Raw genomic sequence first — 19,905 nt, 5'->3', positions numbered from 1 at the left:
AAAAGGCAAAGCTCGATCTCCTCTTGGGGCAAGGCTGTGGGAACCCTGGTTAAGGGGCACAGTCAAGAAAGAGGAGGGATACATCAGATTGCGGGCCAGCATGGTTGGCGGAGTAGTTAGCATCACGCTATTACAGCACCAATGATCAGAACCAGGGTTCAAATCCTGTGCTGACTGTAAGGAGTTTGCGCATTCTCCCTTATGTTTGCGTGAGTTTTCTGGTTTCCTCCCACCGTTCGAAACATAGATTGGGTGTAATTGGCCAGGTATAAGCAGCTGGGACCAAACAATTCTCTTGAAGAGTACATGGGATGTAGAAATTCACTTGAGAAGGAAACTGGGAGGGCTAAAAGACCATGAAACATACCTGGCAGATAAGATCAAGGAAATTCCGAAAAGAACATACAAAATAGGAACAGGCCCATCGAGCCTGCACCACCATTCAATGAGATCATAGCTCCACCGACCTGCCTTTTCCCCATATCCCTTAATTTCCCTTACTGCGTAAAAATCTATCCAAACTTGTCTTAAATATATTCACTGTAAAATTCTGTAAGTATATTAAAGAGAGAGCAAGTCTCCTTAAAAATCAGTGTGATGATTCATGTTGTAAGCCAGAAGAAACAGAAGTGTTCGATGAAGATTTATCATCTGTGTTTACTGTGGAGAAGGTCGTAGAAGGTGGCGAATTTAGGAGAGGGAACAGTGATATCCAGGAGCATATCGGCATTACAAAGTAGAAGGAGCAAGGGGTCTTGAAATACATGAAGCTGGATAAATCCCTTATTCATCAGTTATATTTGGCACCACAAAAGTTAAATAAATTGAATCAGACCTTTTCGGATTTATGATGTGGACAGGAAGTTGGTAATTTTTTGCCTTCCGCTTGGCAATGTCCCAGGATTAAATCTTTTTGGTTGGAAATTGGTAATTTATTAGAAAGAATAAATGGAGTTAAATTCCCACAGATCCAAAGTAATTTTTATTGGGTAATATTAAGGGGGGGTTAAACCTAAAGTGAAATTTGCAAAAATTGCTCTGGCAAGAGCTAGAACGTATATTGCAATAACTTGGAAGTCGGATATAAATTTGGGAATGGAGAGATGGCATACAGAAGTTTGGAGTTACATACCACTTGAAAAAAAATCACTTTCAATTTAAGAGATAAATATCATATATTTGTAAAATATGGAGCCCATATTGACAAAGTGTTGGTATGAATATTTCAATGAAACTCCGACATTCCCTTTCTCCTAAAATACGTCTCTGTATACTATAAGAAGTTTTACAATATGAGCTGCTTCTGTTGAGGGTCTTGTCCTATATCTTTCTCTTTTCTTTTGTAGGAGGTTAGAGGGGGGAGGGGTATTAATTGGGGGTCTTTCTTTTTCTCTTTTTTCTGTATATTATTTGTAATGGATCAGTAATATTATAAAATAATTGATGTTTTGTGGTTTTAAAATTTATAATTTTTCTTTAAAAAGATGGATAAATCCTTGGAGCCCGACCAAGTGTATTTGAGGATGCTAAGGGAAGCTGCGGAGGAGATTGTTGGGACTCTGGTAGAGATTTTTGTATCTTCGTTAGCCACAGGTTGAGGTCCTGTAAGGACAGCTAATGTCGGGTCTTTAATTAGGAAGGACAGCCTGGTTAGACCAGAGGACACAGTCCTATGAGAAGAATGTCAATGGTGGGAAATTTATTGGAAAGTATTCTGCAAAGTAGAATTGATTTCAATTTGGAAAGCCAAGCAATGATTAGGGATAGGGAGCGTGGTCTTGTGCATGGGAAATCATCTCACAAATATGATTACGTTTTTGAAGAGATAACCGTGAGTATTGATGAACGCAGGGCAGTAGATGTCGTCCACATGGACTTTAGCAGGTTAAGGCACAGGGGATCGGAGCTAATTAGATCCAAAATGTGCTTTGTGGTGGTAGTCAGAGGATGGTGGTAGAGGGATGTTTTTCAGACTGGAGGCCTTTAGCCAGTGGTGTGCTTCAGGAATTGATGCTGGGTTCTCCTGTTGCTTAACCCATCTCCTACAAATATGGACAAGAGCATGGCTAGAACATCTGCAGATGGCACTACAATTGGCAGAGTAGTGGTCAGCGAGACAGTATGTCTGTAGTTATAATAGAATCATTTGGGAAAGTTGGCCAAGGAATGGCAGATAGAATTTAATTCAGACAAAGTGTGAAGTGAATAGTTTTAAACCAGGCTAGGACATACACAGTGAATGGCAGGACCCTGGGGAGTGTTGTTGAACAAAGAGACTGTGTGGTGAAAGCATCGACACTGGTAGACTGGGTGGACTAAGGGGTTTGGCACGCTTGACTTCACAGGCCAAGTCTAGAATCGAACAGTTACAGTTGTACCAAACATTGTGGGTGTCATGTTATAGTTGTACCAAAAATTTGTTATTCAGTATTTGTGGAGCGCAACAAAGGTGTGATTGAACGAGAAAGGGAGCAGAATAGATTCACCGGGATATTTTGTTTATTTGTCATTAAATACCTGGTACAGTGAGATCATGGACCAAAAGGTATTGTTACCTTGCTGTATGTCTAAATTTAAAAGTTTAAATTGATCTCATTTGCCTTCTTAATTACCAGCTGCAACTGCAAACCAATGTTTTGCAATTCATGTACAAGTACTCCCAGGTCTCTCTGCATGGCGACAGGCTGCAATTTTCTACAATTTAAACAACACTGATTTATTATTCTGGGGTTTGTCACTAAGGGAGAGAATAACCACAACCGATTCAGGAACTTCAGGATGTCCAAATAAGGAAGTAAAAGACATTGGTCGGTAGTAGGGTCTGTGGTGGATCTGACATCACCCCACATCCTACAACCAAAGGAATAATTCAGAACAGTTCCTCTTCTTACCTGTGCTCCATGTGAATCAGGAAATTGGTGAGACTGGGAGGCAAAGAAATGCAAATTTTTGACACTGAAGCTTGCAAATGATGTGGAATGTTTTAGTTCTGTTACCTTCCTCTTCAGATGGACCAGAAATAGTTGGGAAACTGATTTCATTGTTCTTTAACACAATCCCTGTCCATCAGAAACCTCACCAGGCTCTGCTGTACACACTCAACAATGGTTCACCCCCTGAGGATGGTTCCTTCGATCAGTTTAAAACCCAGATATAGACCCATTGTAAGGGACATCATGAGACCTGGAGGAAGGTGCAGCTCAATTACTGGCAAAATCCCTCAATGACCCAGAAAATGTTGCATGATGGGATTATTATGTGCACTGCAAGCTCTTATGCAATGCAGCGCCACAGTCGTCTCCTTTTTAGTGAGGCTGATAAGAAGCATAGATCATTGCAGCACATAAACAGGCCCTTCAGGCCTTCCTCTGCCTAGTTCTACTGACCTGCACCTAGTCCGTAGTCCTCCATACCCCTCCCATCCATGTACTTCACATACCTTCAGTGGAAAAAACCTACCGACATTTACTCTGTCTATACCCCTCATAATTTTAAATACCTCTATCAAATCTCCCCTCATCCTTCTACGCTCCAGTCCTAACCTGTTTAACCTTTTCCCCGTAACTCAGTTCCTGAAGACCAGGCAACATCCTAGTAAATCTTACCTGCATTTTTTTTCAATCTTACTGATATTTTTCCTGCAGTTAGGTGACCAAAACTGCATACAATTCTCCAAATGTGGCCTCACCAATATCTTATCCAACTTTACCATAACATACCTGTACTCAATACTTTAATTTAGGAAGGTCAAATTGCCAAAAGTTCGCTTTACAACCTGTGACGCTACCTTCGGGAAATTATGTATCTGTATTCTCAGATCCCTCTGTTCTACTCCACTCCTCAGTGCCCGACCATTCACTGTGTATGTCCTTTCTTGGTTTGCCCTTCCAAAATGCAACACTTCACACATGTCTGCATTAAATTCCACTTGCCATTTTACCAGCTGGACCACATCCCTCTGCAAGCTTTGAAAACATTCCTCGCTGTCCACAATGCCTCCAATCTTTGTCTCATGATTGAGGAAGATACTAGTTAGGACTTTGGGATAACTCTGAGGAATGGGCCAGCGATGAGGAGATCCAATCCTTCAGAATTGTCCTGAGGTTGTCGGCAATTTAAGGTTTATCTCTGCGACATTGTTGCATTCAATTGAGGAAGAAAGTCATCATGGTATTGGAATGAAGTCATGCTTCTTTTTCACCCAGCCACTGTGGTGGGATTTGAACATTATTATTAGTCATGAAGTCTGTTGAATGCTAACCCAGTAACTTGACAATCATATCCTGCAAAGAGGACAGAAAATAAAGGGTTGAAATGTCAATTTAGGGAATGGGATTCATTTGATCAGAATCTCCCGCTTTTGGGCCACACTTTTTGAATAAAAATCTATCCATAAAAAGATCAACCAATCCCCTTTCAGATCAGCTCCTCTCCCTCCACCAACAGAGGTACTGTAGATTCAAGATTCATTTATTGTCATGTGATAAAGACAGTGCAATAGTACTTGTTTTCGCCTGCAGTAAGACTGATTCGCCATCAGCAGAAATTGCAGGAAGCACCTCTAACAGTCAGAGAAAGAGAAGCAAAAAAGAGAGTCGCTTCAGAGTCCCTGAGTGTCCGTGGATTCACTTCCAGCACTTCTGTAGACACACAGAGTCCAAACTATCAGCAGTCCGAGTTCCGAATCTGAACCTCTGACACGATCAGGAACCCTTGGCACCCCCTCACATCCTAGTTCCAATACCTGAAGGTACCCCTTCAGCCAGTCTTGAGCCCGGTGTGAATCCCTCGACTGCAGTTGCCAACAGCCCGCCACCTATTTTTCTTCGACCGCAGATCCCCTCACTGGACGCAGCTGTGATCACCGTCCCATGGGTCGTCTCCTCTGTTTCGCCTTCTCAAATGGGGGGTGGGTGGAGGTCTCCCCGTTTTCTGGAGCCCAGCGCCAGTCCTCAGCTTCCCCAGAGTCTCCAGCCCTGCTGATCATAGGCACCATCACCCTGCTGTGGCAGAACTTTAAAATAAAACCACCGCTGGCTACATTTACATGCCGTTTAAAGCCTGTTGTTGGGCTGATGGCAGTCGGACCTCATGGGAACCCTGTGTCTCTGTTCCCTGCTTTCCGCAGGTCCGCACCAGCAGCAGCGCTGTCGTTTCAACTGATCCAGAAGTGCCGCCATCTTTGTGTGACAGCACGCGCACTTACAATTTGTTACATTGTGTTCTATAAGCTGGAAGCTCGACTGGCCTGCATCAAACTGCTAAATTGCTTCTGATATAGAGGTGAGTGGCAAGTGAGGGAGGAAATGGATGGGGACATGGGTTGAATAAAATAGGATTAGTCTAAATAAGTGATTGGCTGTTCCTTGCTGTGATTATCAGAGATTAAATCAATCATAAAATGGCTTCAGCATGAAAGGAGGTTGTTTGGCCCAGCAAGACTGCTCACTACAAGAACAGCTCTCTAGTGCCTGTCACCCAGCCTTTCCCCTCAGCCTGCCACGTATTAACATAACCTCTTCATGAAGACCGTGTTCCTGCAGGCAGTGCATTCTCAAGTCCACCACAAGCACCGTGTGAAAAGCTACTCCTCAGTCATTGCCTTTTCTTCCCCTTCACTGGTAAAGTCCTCCACCACCAGGAACAGTCACTATCCAGTTACCTCATATGACCCACTTCTACACCAAACCTCTTGTCAGACTTCTCCCCAAACAAACAGACCCATCCTCTTCAATCTATCCTTGCCCTTACCCACATTCAGAAGTCATTTCTCCAAATCTTTTCTGGCCATTTTAATGCCACCCTTTATTGCACCAAGCAGAAACGTTCACAATTTTCATTCCAGTTGATGCATGACCAATGTGTTTATCCCTGCTTGTGTACATGATTTTTAACATGGTAACAGACCCACAGCTACCTCGACTACACCTCTTCCCACCCTGTCCCATGTAAGGATTTCATTCAATTCTCTTAATTCCTCCGTCTCGGTCATATCTGCACCCAGGATGAGGACTTCCATGCCAGATCATCAGAGATGTCCTCCTTCTTCAAACAATGGGGCTTTTCATCTACCACCATCAACTCAGTGCTCACCCGCTTATCCTCCATTACTTGCATTGGCCCCGCCCCCCCGCCCCCACACATTCCTTGTCCTCATCTACCAACCTACCAGCTTCCGCATCCAACACATCACCTACCACATGATCCCACCACAAGCTACATATTCCCCTCTCCACAGGTCAGTGCCAGATTGAATGTTAGAGGGGGGGCATTAGGGTGTAAGGGGGGCACAGTGGAACGCTCATAAACTTGGTCAGCGGGGCGGGGGGTGCAGTTGGATGATTGGACCTACCTGCCCTTCCAACGTAGGAGTCGAGGGCACTGCTTTTATTGCGTGAAGCTACTGACGCTTGAAGCATGCTAGTGACTTGGCAATAATGACGCAGGAGGTGGTGGGGCAGGTCTGAAAGTGAGCAATGGCCTTGGCCATATGGGGAGGGAATGTCCGCGGATGCCCCCGTTTGGCGCTGACCCTGCCTCTCTGCCTTCCGCAGTGACTGCTCCCTCCGTGACTCCCCTGTCCATGCCTCCCTCCCCACAAATTATCCCCTTGGAACCTACCCCTGTGACCTCCTCCCCCCTCACTACCATTCAGGGGCCCAAACAGTCCTTCCCAGTGAAGCAACATTTCGACTGCATCCAGTGCTCCATTGGGAGATCACTTTGTTAAGCATCTCGGCTCTGTCCGCCGAAATAGCGTGGATCTCCCAGTGGCCATTTATTTCAATTCTCCCTCCCATTCCATTGCCGACACATCTGTATATGGACTTACCTACTACCAGACTGAGTCCACACATAAATTAGAGGAACAATACCTGGGAGCACTCCAACCAGATGGCATTAATATCGACTTCTCTGTCTTTCGTTAAACCCCCTCCCACCTTCATCGCTTTTCCCTCTCTCTGTCTCTACCTTTCGCACAAACGTGATAAATTCTTATCATATCCAATTAACACCTTTTGTTGGTCTGGATTCCTCCCCATTGTTTGATCCTGCATCTAGCTCCTTCTGATTATTCCTTGAAGAAGGCCTCAGGCCCAAAACATCAGCAACATATCTTTGCCTCCTATAGATGCCTAAAATTCCAGCTGAGTTCCTCCAACACTTTGGTGCTTTTTTTTTTACTATAATCACAGCATCTGCAGACTTTTGTGTTTCATACAGTAACAGACCCTTTCGCCCCACGAGCCTGTGCTGCCCTACTACCTTACAACCCCCGGTACGTTTTGAACGATGGGAAGAAACTGGAGCCCCTAGGGAAAACTCAAGCAGATACCAGGAGAGCGTTCAAACTCCCTATAGAGAGCGCAGGAATCAAACCCCTTTCCTGATTGCTGGTGCTGTGCTAACCTGTTGACAGATCCCAGAACAGTGTACGCCTTCCGAACCCCTTTCTCAACCCATGGCCTTCAATAATCTGCGAGCCCTTAACCTCGCCCCCTCTGCTCCTACAATCATTTTCAAAGAGGGAAGAGTTATTAAAATTGGAACATGATTTGGTGGAAGCAGATTCTAAAGCAACTTTCTAAACAAAATTGATTGGGTGTATGAAAAGAAAAAAAAGCCAAGGAAGATTGGGGAAGTGGAACTGATGACATGACTCGTGTAATGGGCTGAATTACTCTTCTCGTGGTGTGGCATTCTATGAAATCAGCCTTTATTTCAAGCTGTTGACAGAATTTGGGGAGGAAATTCCAAATTTATGATATGTTTTATGTATGGGAAAGAAGAGCTTACTGTTTCAGCTCCATATTCACATCAGTCTTCAATGCACTGGTGAATTAATTAGCTGTAATATCATTCTGCCGAAGTTACACTTGTGCTCCCTTTGAGGCCAACATATCCTTCCTGAGGTGTGGTAGCCATAAAAGATCGCTGTCCTCCAGATGGGGTTGGTGAAGTGAAACCGCCAGTGTAAAGAGACACTCAGAAATGCTGAGAAAGTCCTTGATCAGGCACTGCAGCGATTTACATTTACAAGGTACCTTGAACCAAGAGCGTCATTGGAACTATAATCAAACCAAAACTCTCATGAGGTGGATGGAAGAGATCAGTTTCCCATTGTCCAGACGTCCCTTATTTCTCATTCTATAATCACTGATCTTCTTTTAACAACACCAAGTCCAGAAGTCCATTCAGGTCTTGCAGGATTCCCACCAAGCCCATTGGCCCATTTGTTTTCTTCATTCATAGAACAGTACTGCAAAGGAACAAGCCCTTCGGCCCACAATGTCTGTGCCAGCATGATGCTAAATGAAATCAATCCCATCAGCCAGCATTCAATCCATGTCCTGCATGTTCATATGTTTAAATTTATTGAAATTTAGACATACAGTGCGGTAACAGGCCATTTCAGCCCACTAGCCTGTACCGCCCCACTACACCCAATTAACCTACATCCTTTCGCTTTGAAGGGTGGGAGGAAACCGGAGTTCCCCCCCCGCCCCCAGGAAAGCCCACACAGGCATGGGGAGAACATACAAACTCCTTACAGATAGTGTGGGATTCGAACCCCAGTCCCCGTCGCCGGTGTTGCAATGACTGCCTTGCTCTCCATGCCTGTCTAAATGCCTCTTTAATGTCACTGTCAGATCGATTTCCAGCACCTCCCCCGGCAATGCTTTCAGGGTGCCCACCTCTTTGTGCAAAGAAAAACTTGTCCTGTACATCTCCTTTAAGCTTTTCCCTCATCCCACCCCACCCCTCGAGGCTTCTAGCATTTTACATTTCCAGAGTCCAATTAGCTTCCACCTTAATTCTCCTGCTACTCTTCTGCATGGTGGTGGTAGTGGTGGTGGTGGGGGGCAAGCGGCTAATCGATCTATCCGCACATACTTGGGACGTGGAAGGGAATGGGAGCACGTGAGGGAAACACAGTGGCTGGGGAGGAAGATGGCGAGGACAGAGAAGGATGCACTGGACTGGGGAAGAGTGGAAATCTCAGGATTAACAGGAGCTAGGAAAGGTTAAAAATAATGGAAACCATTTAAAACAAAGACACTGGCTAGCATTATTCAGTGAGCACAGGTACTGATGGGAAAACAGGGAACTGATGACCTCCTCCACTCAAACTGAGCACTGGCAAGCGAAAATACAGAAATCATATATTAAACATCAACAACAGAGCTATAGCTCAGAAAGCCTGCAGGAAATCGAAGCAGCTCCCACAAGACGACTGGATAAGATGTTATCAGGAAGGTTTGTGAAGAAATGTAACTGATAGACTGCAAATTTAAGGAACTTACCTGCAAGAATAAAACAGCTAGCAATAGAAGAACAAATCAATTTGCACTCGAGGTCTTTGTTTACATTACATACGCCAAGGCAGGAATGTTGGCCTTGAACATTTGCTGTAAAAAAATGTAAAAATTTTAACATTTCAGTTCTTTTGAAAGTTCCAGAAGAATTAAATCTATTACAGGTTAAGTAAATATGCATGCAAGATGAGCAAAGAGTGGTATTGCTTAAATTAATATATCTATGAGGGAAACAAGTGCAACGTTTGATTGCAAACTCTGCAACCTGTGGTCAAATCTATCTCAGCCAGAAAGTTTGCTGTCGATCGCAGATATAAAAGTGGCACTCACAGACACAAGCCAATCCCCCCCAGTGTCCAACAGCGTAAAACTGATCACAATTCATCTCAAAGACCCCGAGGAGAATTGATGTTTATGGCAAATAGATCAATTAAAACCTGAGAACTGGCTTTAAGTTGAGCCAAATTACCACAGCATGGTCAATACTGTTGTTGAAATTCAAGAAAATTGGAGATGCTGGAAATCTGAAATAATTTCCTGAGATGTTGAAAGATGCAATGGAAATGCAAGTGTTTCCCCATGATGTGGGGGTGTGGTGCTTTCTTGTGAATCTCTTGTACACAAAAGGATCAGACTGAGTGAACACACAAGATCTCACCCAATCCCCTGCGAGGATTCTATTCCTTTCTCCTAATTTCCAAGGCTCCACTCTATCTCTTCCAAGCGGAGGCCTCACAATCCAGATCATCTGAAAGGTCCTTTCTTCCAAGACATGGCTTTCCCTCCCTCCACCACCATCATCATCTCAGCCCTCACCCACATCTCCTATTTCTGGCTCATCTGCCCTCATCCCCCAGACACAACCAGCACAGGATTCCTTTGTTTTCATCTACCATCTCACTAGCCTCTGCATCCAACACATTATCCTCCATAAGGTCTGCCACACTCAACGTGATACCACCATCAGACACATCTTCCCCTCTTCACCTTCCATAGGGACCATTCTCTCCAGGACTCCCTCATCCCTTCCCACTAATCGCCATCTCTTTTTGGGGTCCAAATAGTCCTTTCAAGCAGCACTTCATTTGTGTATCCGCAGGAGCTATCTATTGCATCAGGTGCTCCCGTTGTGGTCCTCTCTACATCAGGGAGACCGCACGCAGACTGGGAGATCCCTTCACCTCTGTCCACATCAATGACAGGATCTCTCAGAGGCCAACCTTCAATTCCACTCCCATGCTAACACGCCCATCTCTGCCCTCATGCACTGTCCCACTCATAAATTAGAGGAGCAACACAATTTTCCATCTGGGCACTCTCCAACCGTACGGAATTAACATAGTCTTCACAGTTTCTGCAGGTGTCTCTCCCTTCTCTTTCCCTTTGTCTCCTTTCCTCCAGCTCTCCATCCCCTTCCCTCTCCATTTACAGTCATCCTCCTCCCTGTTTGTTAGTGAGCCTTTCTTCCTTTATCCACCTATTATCTCCTGCCTTGGGACTACACTCCTGCCCCGTCCCCTAACCATTATGTCAGGCACCTGCCGAAATATTTCCATACCTCGATGAAAGCCTCAAGCCCAAAACATTAGTTCTGTCTTTATCTTCACTACATACACTTTATCTTCACTACATACACTATTTGACCTGCTGAGTTTCTCCAGCATTGTGTTTTTACTTCAACCATGGAGTCTACAGTCTTTTGGGTTTCTTCCCTCACCCCCCCCCCCCCCACCCATCTCTTACCCAGACTAGGCAAATCAGTAATCTGAGTAAAACACACAGAGAAATGCTGGAGGAACTCAGCCAGTCTCGCAGCGTCCAGAGTAAAAATAAATCCAAAAGGTTTCTATAAGTACATTAAAAGTAAAAGATTAGTGAGGGATAAAATTGGACCCCTTGTAGATAGTGAGAGATAGGCTGAGTGAGAAGTCAGAGGAAATGGGGGAAATTTTGAATGATTTCTTTGCCTCGGTATTCACTAGGAAAAAAATATTGAACCAGTTGAGGTAAAGAAAAATAGTGGGGAGGTAATGAAGCATATAAGGATAACCGAGGAGGTAGTGATGGCTGTGTTGAAAAAGATAAAGGTGGATAAATCTCCGGGACCGGACAAAATATTTCCAAGGACACTCAGGGAGGCTAGTGGACAGATAGTGGGGCCATTAACAGAGATATTTAGGATGTCACTGGCCACGGGGGTAGAGCCAAAGGATTGGAGGGTGGCGCATGTGGTTCCGCTGTTTAAGAAAGGGTCTAAATGTAAACCTGGGAATTATAGGCCGTGAGTCTGACGTCTGTGGTGGGCAAGTTGATGGAAAGTGTTCTAAGGGATGGTATTTACAAATATTTGGAGGTACAGGGATTGCTAGGGAGCAATCAGCATGGTTTTGTCAGGGGTAGATCATGCTTGACAAACCTGATTGAGTTTTTCGAGGGGGTTACAAAAAAGGTTGATGAAGGGAAAGCTGTGGATGTTGTCTATTTAGACTTTAGTAAAGCTTTTGACAAAGTTCCCCACAGGAGGTTAGGAAAAAAGGTTGAGGCATTAGGTATAAATGAGGAGGTAGTGAAATGGATTAGGGTTAGGGTTAGGGTTAAGGGTTAAGGGTTAGGGTTGATGGGTTAGGGTTAGGGTTGGGTTAGGGTTGATGAAGGGAAAGCTATGGATGTTGTCTGTATAGACTTTAGTAAAGCTTTTAACAAAGTTCCCCACAGGAGGTTAGGAAAAAAGGTGGAGGCATTAGGTATAAATGAGGAGGTAGTGAAATGGATTCAGCAATGGTTAAATGGGAGGTGCCAGAGAGTAGTGGTAGAAAATTGTTTGTCCAATTGTAGGCCGGTGACTAGTAGAGTTCCTCAGGGATCGGTCCTCGGTCCACTATTGTTTGTTATATATATTAACGATCTGGAAGTAGGGGTGGAGAATTGGATAAGCAAGTTTGCGGATGATATAAAGATTGGTAGTGTTGTGGACAGTGAGGAAGATTACCGTAGATTAAAAGGTGATTTAGGAAGGCTGGAGGTGTGGGCTGAGAAATGGCTGATGGAATTTAATACAGATAAGTGTGAGGTGTTACATTTTGGAAAGGCAAATCTAAATAGGTCATATGCATTAAATGGTAGGCTATTGAGATGTGCAGAGCAACAAAGGGATTTAGGAGTTGTGGTAAATAGTACCCTCAAGGCTGATACTCAGGTAGATGGTGTGGTGAAGAAGGCATTTGGAATGTTGGCCTTCATAAATTGGAGTATTGAATTCAAGAGAAGGGAGGTTATGATGAAATTATACAAGGCATTGGTGAGGCCAAATTTGGAGTACTGTGTACAGTTTTGGTCACCAAATCATAGGAAAGATATAAACAAAATAGAGAGAGTGCAGAGAAGGTTCACAAGAATGTTGACAGGATTTCAAGGTTTGAGTTACAGGGAAAGGTTGTGCAGACTGGGGCTTTTTTCTCTGGAGCGTAGAAGATTGAGAGGGGACTTGATAGAGGTGTTTAAGATTTTAAAAGGGACAGACAGAGTAAACATGGATAGGCTTTTTCAATTAAGAGTGGGGGAGATTAAAACTAGAGGGCATGGTTTAAGATTGAAGGGGGAAAATTGTAAGGGGAACATGAGGGGAAATTTCTTTACACAAAGGGTGGTAGGGATGTGGAATGAGCTTCCGACAGACGTGGTTGAGGCGGGATCATTGGTTACATTTAAGGAAAGACTGGATAGTTACATGGATAGGAGAGGTCTGGAGGGGTATGGTCCAGGTGCTGGTCAGTGGGACTAGGAGGGTAGGGATTTGTTACGGCATGGACTAGTAGGGCCAAACTGGCCTGTTCTATGCTGTAAGTGATTATCTGGTTATATAGGAGGAAAGATAATATTACCGACGTTTTGGGAATGAACAGGTCTTCACGGTATAAACAAAAAAACTGGCAGGCATCTGAATTAAAGACTAGAAGGGGGAGAAGTCCAAACCAACAGACAAAAGGTGTTAATTGGATATGATAAGAGGAGAGGTTCTGTGATTTTGGCTCTGTGAAAGGAGACAGAGGGAAAGGGAGAATGTGCAAGAGAGAGAGAGAATGTGCAAGCTGGGGAAAGGGCAACAGGGTGTTGATGATTGGGGAGGGGGCACAGTTAACGGTAACTTAAGGACATAATTTTAAGGTGAGGAGGGAGAGATGCAACAGGAACCTGAAGGGTAATTTTTTTTTGACAGAGTGGGTGGTGGGTGCATGAAACGAGATGCCAGAGGAAGAAATATTCCAATTTTTTTTAAAAATTTGGATGGATGGGTTTAGAGGGATATGAGCCAAACACAGACAGGTAGGACTAGTGTGGGTGGGAAATTTTGGTCGGCTTGGGCAAGAGCCCATTTCCATACTTTTTGACTCTTTGTGACAATTGATCTGATGATCTCAAAATGTTGTCACGATATTGCAACATTTTTAATGCCCACCACTATTCACCCCAAGGCTCTCCAATCCCACTGTTGCTTTTGCAGTGATCATGTTTAGGAACACCAAGATAGAGATGTTGAATTTATGAATGTGGGTTAGTTATAGAACAAAGCCTGAAGGGAATGAAGAGATCCCATTACATTTAGCATCTGAGGTTCACTGTAGAATTAAGATGGCCAACAAAGTTTTGGGCTATAAAATAAATTGGGTCAAAAATGAAATAATGCCACTTATGTTGAAGAGATTCTCAATTTAAATGGACAACAAATAGGATAAAATATTTAGGGATATGCAATTTAAGTAATTTTATATAAATTGAAAAGGTTGAATAAGATTTGAATAGCTGGATGTCTCTGCCAATAACATTAGTGGGTAGAGTTAACTGTGTTAAGATGAATATATTCCCAAGAGTACAATATTCTTTTCAAATATTGTCTATATCAAAACAAAACCTCAGGAGTTCTTTCAGGAATTAAATAAATATGTAAGAACATTTCTTTGGAAGGGCAAGATGTGTAGGGTCTCCATAGAAAATTTGACATGGAAATATGAATTAGGAGGATTACAACTAACCAAATTTAAAAAAATTTATCAAGCAGCACAAATGTAATTTCTTGCTTCCTTTTTTGAAGAAGGAGAGACACCTGCATGGGTAAGAATTAGAGAAAATTGGATGGAGAATAGCAGAGGACAAAATACAAATGGGAAGTGAAATTAATATCCAGTGAGAAAGAAGTCCCTCTGTTAAAACATATGATTAATATTTGGAATAAAATAAATCTGGAAATTGGAATGGGGGGGCTTATCACCTAAAATTCCCTTGATTCAAAACAGACTTATTCGTTTTGCATTGTAAAGGGATTAGACATATTGAAGATTGTTAGGAAGGAGGGCATTTGATGTCATTTGATCAATTAAAAAAGAAATATGGCATACTTAACAAAACACTTTTATGCTATTTTTGATTAAAAATCATATTTAAGGAATGAACTAGGCCCAACAATGTTATTACAAAGTGCAGTGATGTGGAAATTTTGATCTGAAAGCAAAATATTTAAAAAATTACTTTTGCCATGCATCTTCTACTTCAAATGGAAACTCCTAAATCTAGACAGAGATGGGAATCAGATTTGAATGTTAGAATTGATGAACAAAACTGCTCTGATCTTTGCAAGGATACTATGACAAATATAATAGATATCGGGTACAGGTTGGTCTAGTGCAAATGTTGAGATTAATTGTATCTCACACTGCAGAAATTAATAGGTTGAAGTCAGATTTATCAGATCAAGAGCTAGATACGTTTTTTTCACATTTGACTTGGTCATGTTGCAAGATAAGAACCTTTTGGATAGATTTAGGAACTTTTTTTAAGAACAGGTTACAGGAATTAAGTTTCCACAAAATCCAGAATTATTTTTATTGAGGAATTTCAGAGGGACAAAGGACCAAAATTAAATGATCTAAACACCAATTAGAATTTGTCAAAATAGCAGTAGCAAGAAAATGCATAGCAGTTACTTGGAAATCTGATCCACACAATGGAATGCTGAAATCCTATTGTGTTCACCTTGAGAAGATTACTTACAATTTAAGAAATAACTATCATATATTTTTGCAAATTTCAGGCATAAATTACAAACGTCCACAAGTTTTTCTAATCCTAGAAACTTGTGTTAACCTTCTCCAAAAAAATTAAACAAATAATATTGGAGATCTGCGTGGTGAGTGGGACTTCCTTGGCAATCCTTTCTGCTTTCCTTGCTTTTCTGTCCTTGAGACTTTCTTTCTTCTCTTTTGGGGTTTATAGGGTGGGAGGAGGTTGGGGGATTTAACCATCATGAAGTGTATAATGGATTTATTTTTTTATATATATTTGTATCTTTTTAATTTTTTAACTGACTTCATGTATGGACAAAAACATTTTAAATATTCAAAAAAAAGATGGTCAAGATTCTGCAAACAACAAATACCCAGCACTCATGTGGGCAGATACTGATCTCTTTTCACAGTGACTTTATTCTGAATCATGTGAATCTTCTCAGCTTCCATGTCTGGGATGAGAACTAAATATTTCTCTCAGGAGTTACTGAGGTCCTCTGCTGTCATGTAAGGGAGGCACATCACAGGACCCGACTTGTCCAGATTCCAATGCCTCAGTTACAGTGCAACCAGTTGGTCAGTGCCCAGTTCCCTGCAATCTGTCAATACAGGTCAGGTGGCTATGCCGAAGCAATAGACTGTGATTATAGAAGAATATACAACTGGAGCCTAAAACTGTAGAATCATAACAAACTTCCATTCCTGTTCATATGAAAAAGATCAATGACAAAGTCACGGATGGATTAAGAATGAGGAAGCTTTTGATAGCGTTGACTGACCTCCAACAACCATGGTCATCAAAGTATAGTCAGAGGAACCTGCCAATATTAATTTCAGATGTGTTCAGGATTCTGGTCTCTCCCTCTGCCACATGCTGATGTGGTCCATGTCAATCTTAGTCCTGATGCAGTCTCAATCTGAAATGCTGATCCTCTTCTGGTCAACTGAGTCCCTGTAGCAGTTTGTTTTAGCACAGGGCTCCAGTATCTCATGCCCCCAAGCATTTCCACCTCTGCACTTGCATTTAATTTGGTAGCAATAATTTCTGAAGTCAACAATAAAGCCATTCTGTTGGGTAGTGAAAGTAGGAGAACTGCCTGCAGTTCTAATTCAGCAAGGTATGGGAGGGATAATAATAGCACTGGAGAGGGTACAGTTACCTGGGACAGAGCAGTTCCGCTGTGGGTGACCTTCTCAAATACTTCACACGCTGGGTACTGCATGGGTCACAGCTGACCTACAATGTTGTTTGCTGGATTGGCCATCCTTATCTTTGACTTCATGTGATGGAACATTTGTTTACATATCCATTGATTTGGATATTGCCTCATTTTAATGTTTAGCATTTACCAGCAACAACGTCCATCAAAGAAATTGTGGATTCCAAAGTACTGGGCCTTGCACATTCTTGTATGGCTAGTATAAGAATGCCCCACCTGTTTCAAGGAATTTCCTCAGTGAGTCTGCTACTTGACAGCCTCAGCTAGGTAGCTGCCCTTTAGGACTCCCGTCTACAGTCGCAGATCAAGAGGCCTCTATGGGGTGAGAGTCAATGTTTAGATCAGAAACCCCTCATCAGAACTAGAAAAGTAAGGAAACGGGCATATTAAATTGTCAAGATCAAAGAGGTAAGAGAGATTAGAGGGATGTCTGTGATAGGGTACATCCCAAAGTTAACAACTTTAAACAACACCTGAAGACAGAAAAGGAGAAAGAAATAAAGGTTCATTTGTGTCCTGATATAAGGAAGTGCAGTGGAGAATTAAAGTGAAAGGTGACTGGAACTCGGTTTCTTGGACTGAACTTCTGCAAAGCATCCAACCAGATCTATGTTTAGCTTGTCCAAAGCTGACCAGGTTGTTTGTGAGCTCTGAATGCTACTGGTTCAATTGGGAAAAGTGCAAGTGAATTGCTGCTCCCTCCACTTGGAAAGATGCCATGGGAGCCTGGGATGGTTGGAAGGAAATGTCCCTTTGAAAAGACGAAAGAGGAAGGAACCAGGAAGGTAGCAGATTTTATGGAGGGTGACCTGTTGCACGTAGAGACTGGTAGGGTGCAACACCAGAACATGTGGATCCTTATCCTGGTTCCAACAGGGAGGAAAGTCACCAGGATAAACCCCGATGGTGGCAAAGCAGTTTTGGCAAAGTGACCTATCGTTCACAGAGGCTGGGTGTTACCCCTCAGCCACTGCCTTTCTTGGCCATGACCTCACCATTGAACATCAGATCATCACCTCCCAGACCTCATTTCCTTGATGGATATTCCATGCTCAGCCAGAGTTCCCCATCCCGACACTGTCTGCTTTTACTTCCTTCCCAAAGTTCACCTACAGGACTGTTGGTTCAGCCTGCTCTTGGCCTGAAGAACTTATTTCTTCTTGCTTTGATTCTACCCAAACTGTCTTCGTCCTGGCTCTTCCCCCAACTGTATGATAAACATACAATCCATTCTCACTTATACAACAAGTAGGGCATCTGACCTGTTGAGCCTGGTCTACTGTTTTATAAGCTTGTGGCTGATCTGGCTGTGAACTCAGCTCCACTACCAGAATCAGCATTTATTGTAATGAATGTGGTGTGCTGCAGCAACAATAATATTGCTCTCATTCAAATGATGAACCAACAATAATATATGTAAAAAAAATAATTAAAATACTAGTGAACAAAAAGTAAGGCAGTGTCTTTGGTTCAGTGATCATTCAGATATCTGATGGCAGTGGGGAAGAAGCTGCCCTTGTGTCGCTGAGTGCTCATCTTTAGATTCCTGTACCAATGGAAGCAGAGTGAAGAGAGTGGTGGGGGTCTTTGAGGATAGTGGCTGCTTTTTTTTTTACAGACACCACCTCATGTCGATGTCCTCGATGGAGTGAAATCTGGTGTCCGTGATGTCGCAGGCCGAGTTAACAACCCTCTAGAGTTTTTTCTTGTCCTGAGATTTGACACCTCCATACCAGTGATGCATCCAGCCAGAATGTTCTCCACGGTACACCTGTAGAATTTTTCAAGAGTCTTCAGTGACGTACCGAATCTCCTCGGACACCTCACAATGTCTAGCCTCTGGGGAGCCTTCTTTGTGATTGCATCAACATGGAGGCTCCAGGCCAGATCTTCAGAGATGTTGACGCCCAGGAATTTGAAGATCTTGATCCTCTCCACAACTGGGCCCTCAATGGAAGTCTGGGTCACGTTCCCCTGACTTCCTCCTGAAGTCCACAATCATCTCCTTGGTTTTGCTAACGTTGAGCGCAAGGTTGATGATGTGGTACCATTCAAAGACCATAACCCTTAATTCCCATATTATTTTTAAATCTATCCAAGTCTTAAATCCATTCACTGTAGGAATGCTGGAGGCGAATCCACAGACACTCAGTCTGAGGGACTCTCTTTTTCTTCTCTTTCTGTCACACTGTGCCGTGTAATATTAACGGTGAGCAGAAAGAAATTTCATGTAATATTACATGTTCTGTATTATTACATGACAATGAAGGAATCTTGAGGCAGCCTCTGCTTTGCTGAGGAGAGAATTCCAAATCATGTCTTAAATTTACTTCAGGCTATATCCACCAGCAGTGAAAACAGCATCTCTCTGCAACCATCTCCTTAGCCAGTACATCCTTTCTCCAGGAAAGAGATCAGAATTGCCAGTCTCCTTCTATCAAACACCGGGATGGTCTGAGGGTCAATCATTTTTTTCCTGCAGTGATCCAATCAGTAACCCCACCACCTTCCTTCACCTGGGTGGCCTGCTTCTTACATTAAACAACATCGCATTCAACACCACTTTCTCCAAATCCAAGCTCACAATTCTAGCCTCAGTCTGACACAAGACTCCCTCCCTTTTCCGTCACATTGTCTGTTTCAGTGCTTCCCGCATTCAAGAAAGTGATGAGTTTATTCCCCTTGCTCCACTTCAGATGTACTAAGATATCCAAATATACACCCAAATATTACAACAATCTTAATTTCACTTTCTACCTTGCTTCCTATAGGAACTCCATCCAGTTTCTCTGCCACCATCTTTTCTAGAAGATTAGATTTCCTATATCTCCCTTTATGACCTCTCTTTTTTCTTCATGCTAACTTCAGTTCTATCATTGTTTGACACATTCTCCTCCATTTCCAGTACTCCTTCTCTTCTCCCATTTCCCAGCCAGAACAGGGAGAGGCTTGAAACATGAAAGTCTGCAGAGACTGTGATGGTAGTAAAAACGTACAGAAAAGCTGGAGGATCTCAGCCGGTCTCGCAGCATCCATAGGAGGTAAAGATCTCTTACTGACATTTCAGGCCTGAGCCCTTCCTCAAGGTATGCGTCAGCAATAGATCTTTATCTCTTAAGACACTATGAGATTGGCTGCGTTCCTCCAGCATTTCTATGGTTTTAAAAGGAGAGATGTCTCTTTGTCCTCATCTCCAAATGCACCAGCCTCCATATTCATAAATTCATTCTCCATAATTTCCACTGGCTCTAATGGATTCCACCACCAAATTCCTTCCCCTCCCTTTACACCATTCCAAAGGCACTCTTC

The 19,905-nt window shown here is 43.0% G+C and overlaps 1 protein-coding gene across 4 annotated transcripts in view; it reads right to left on the bottom strand.

The window, feature by feature from the left end:
• Positions 1-4,686: 4,686 nt before the first annotated feature.
• The window catches only part of pold1 (polymerase (DNA directed), delta 1, catalytic subunit), a 144,446-nt gene continuing 129,227 nt past the window's right edge, over positions 4,687-19,905 (bottom strand). The window contains exons 28-29 of one of the 4 annotated variants that reach the window (XM_069909094.1): positions 9,306-9,410; positions 4,687-4,976 (exon numbers count right to left, since the gene is read on the bottom strand). The gene's annotated coding sequence lies outside the window, so the exon portion shown is untranslated. The remainder of the gene's footprint in view (positions 4,977-9,305; positions 9,411-19,905) is intronic. The other 3 variants (XM_069909090.1, XM_069909089.1, XM_069909091.1) reach the window with 3 other exon arrangements.

Source organism: Narcine bancroftii, chromosome 13 (genome assembly GCF_036971445.1).
Source record: "Narcine bancroftii isolate sNarBan1 chromosome 13, sNarBan1.hap1, whole genome shotgun sequence".
NCBI lineage: Eukaryota > Metazoa > Chordata > Chondrichthyes > Torpediniformes > Narcinidae > Narcine > Narcine bancroftii.
This window is presented reverse-complemented; position numbering and strand designations above follow the sequence as displayed.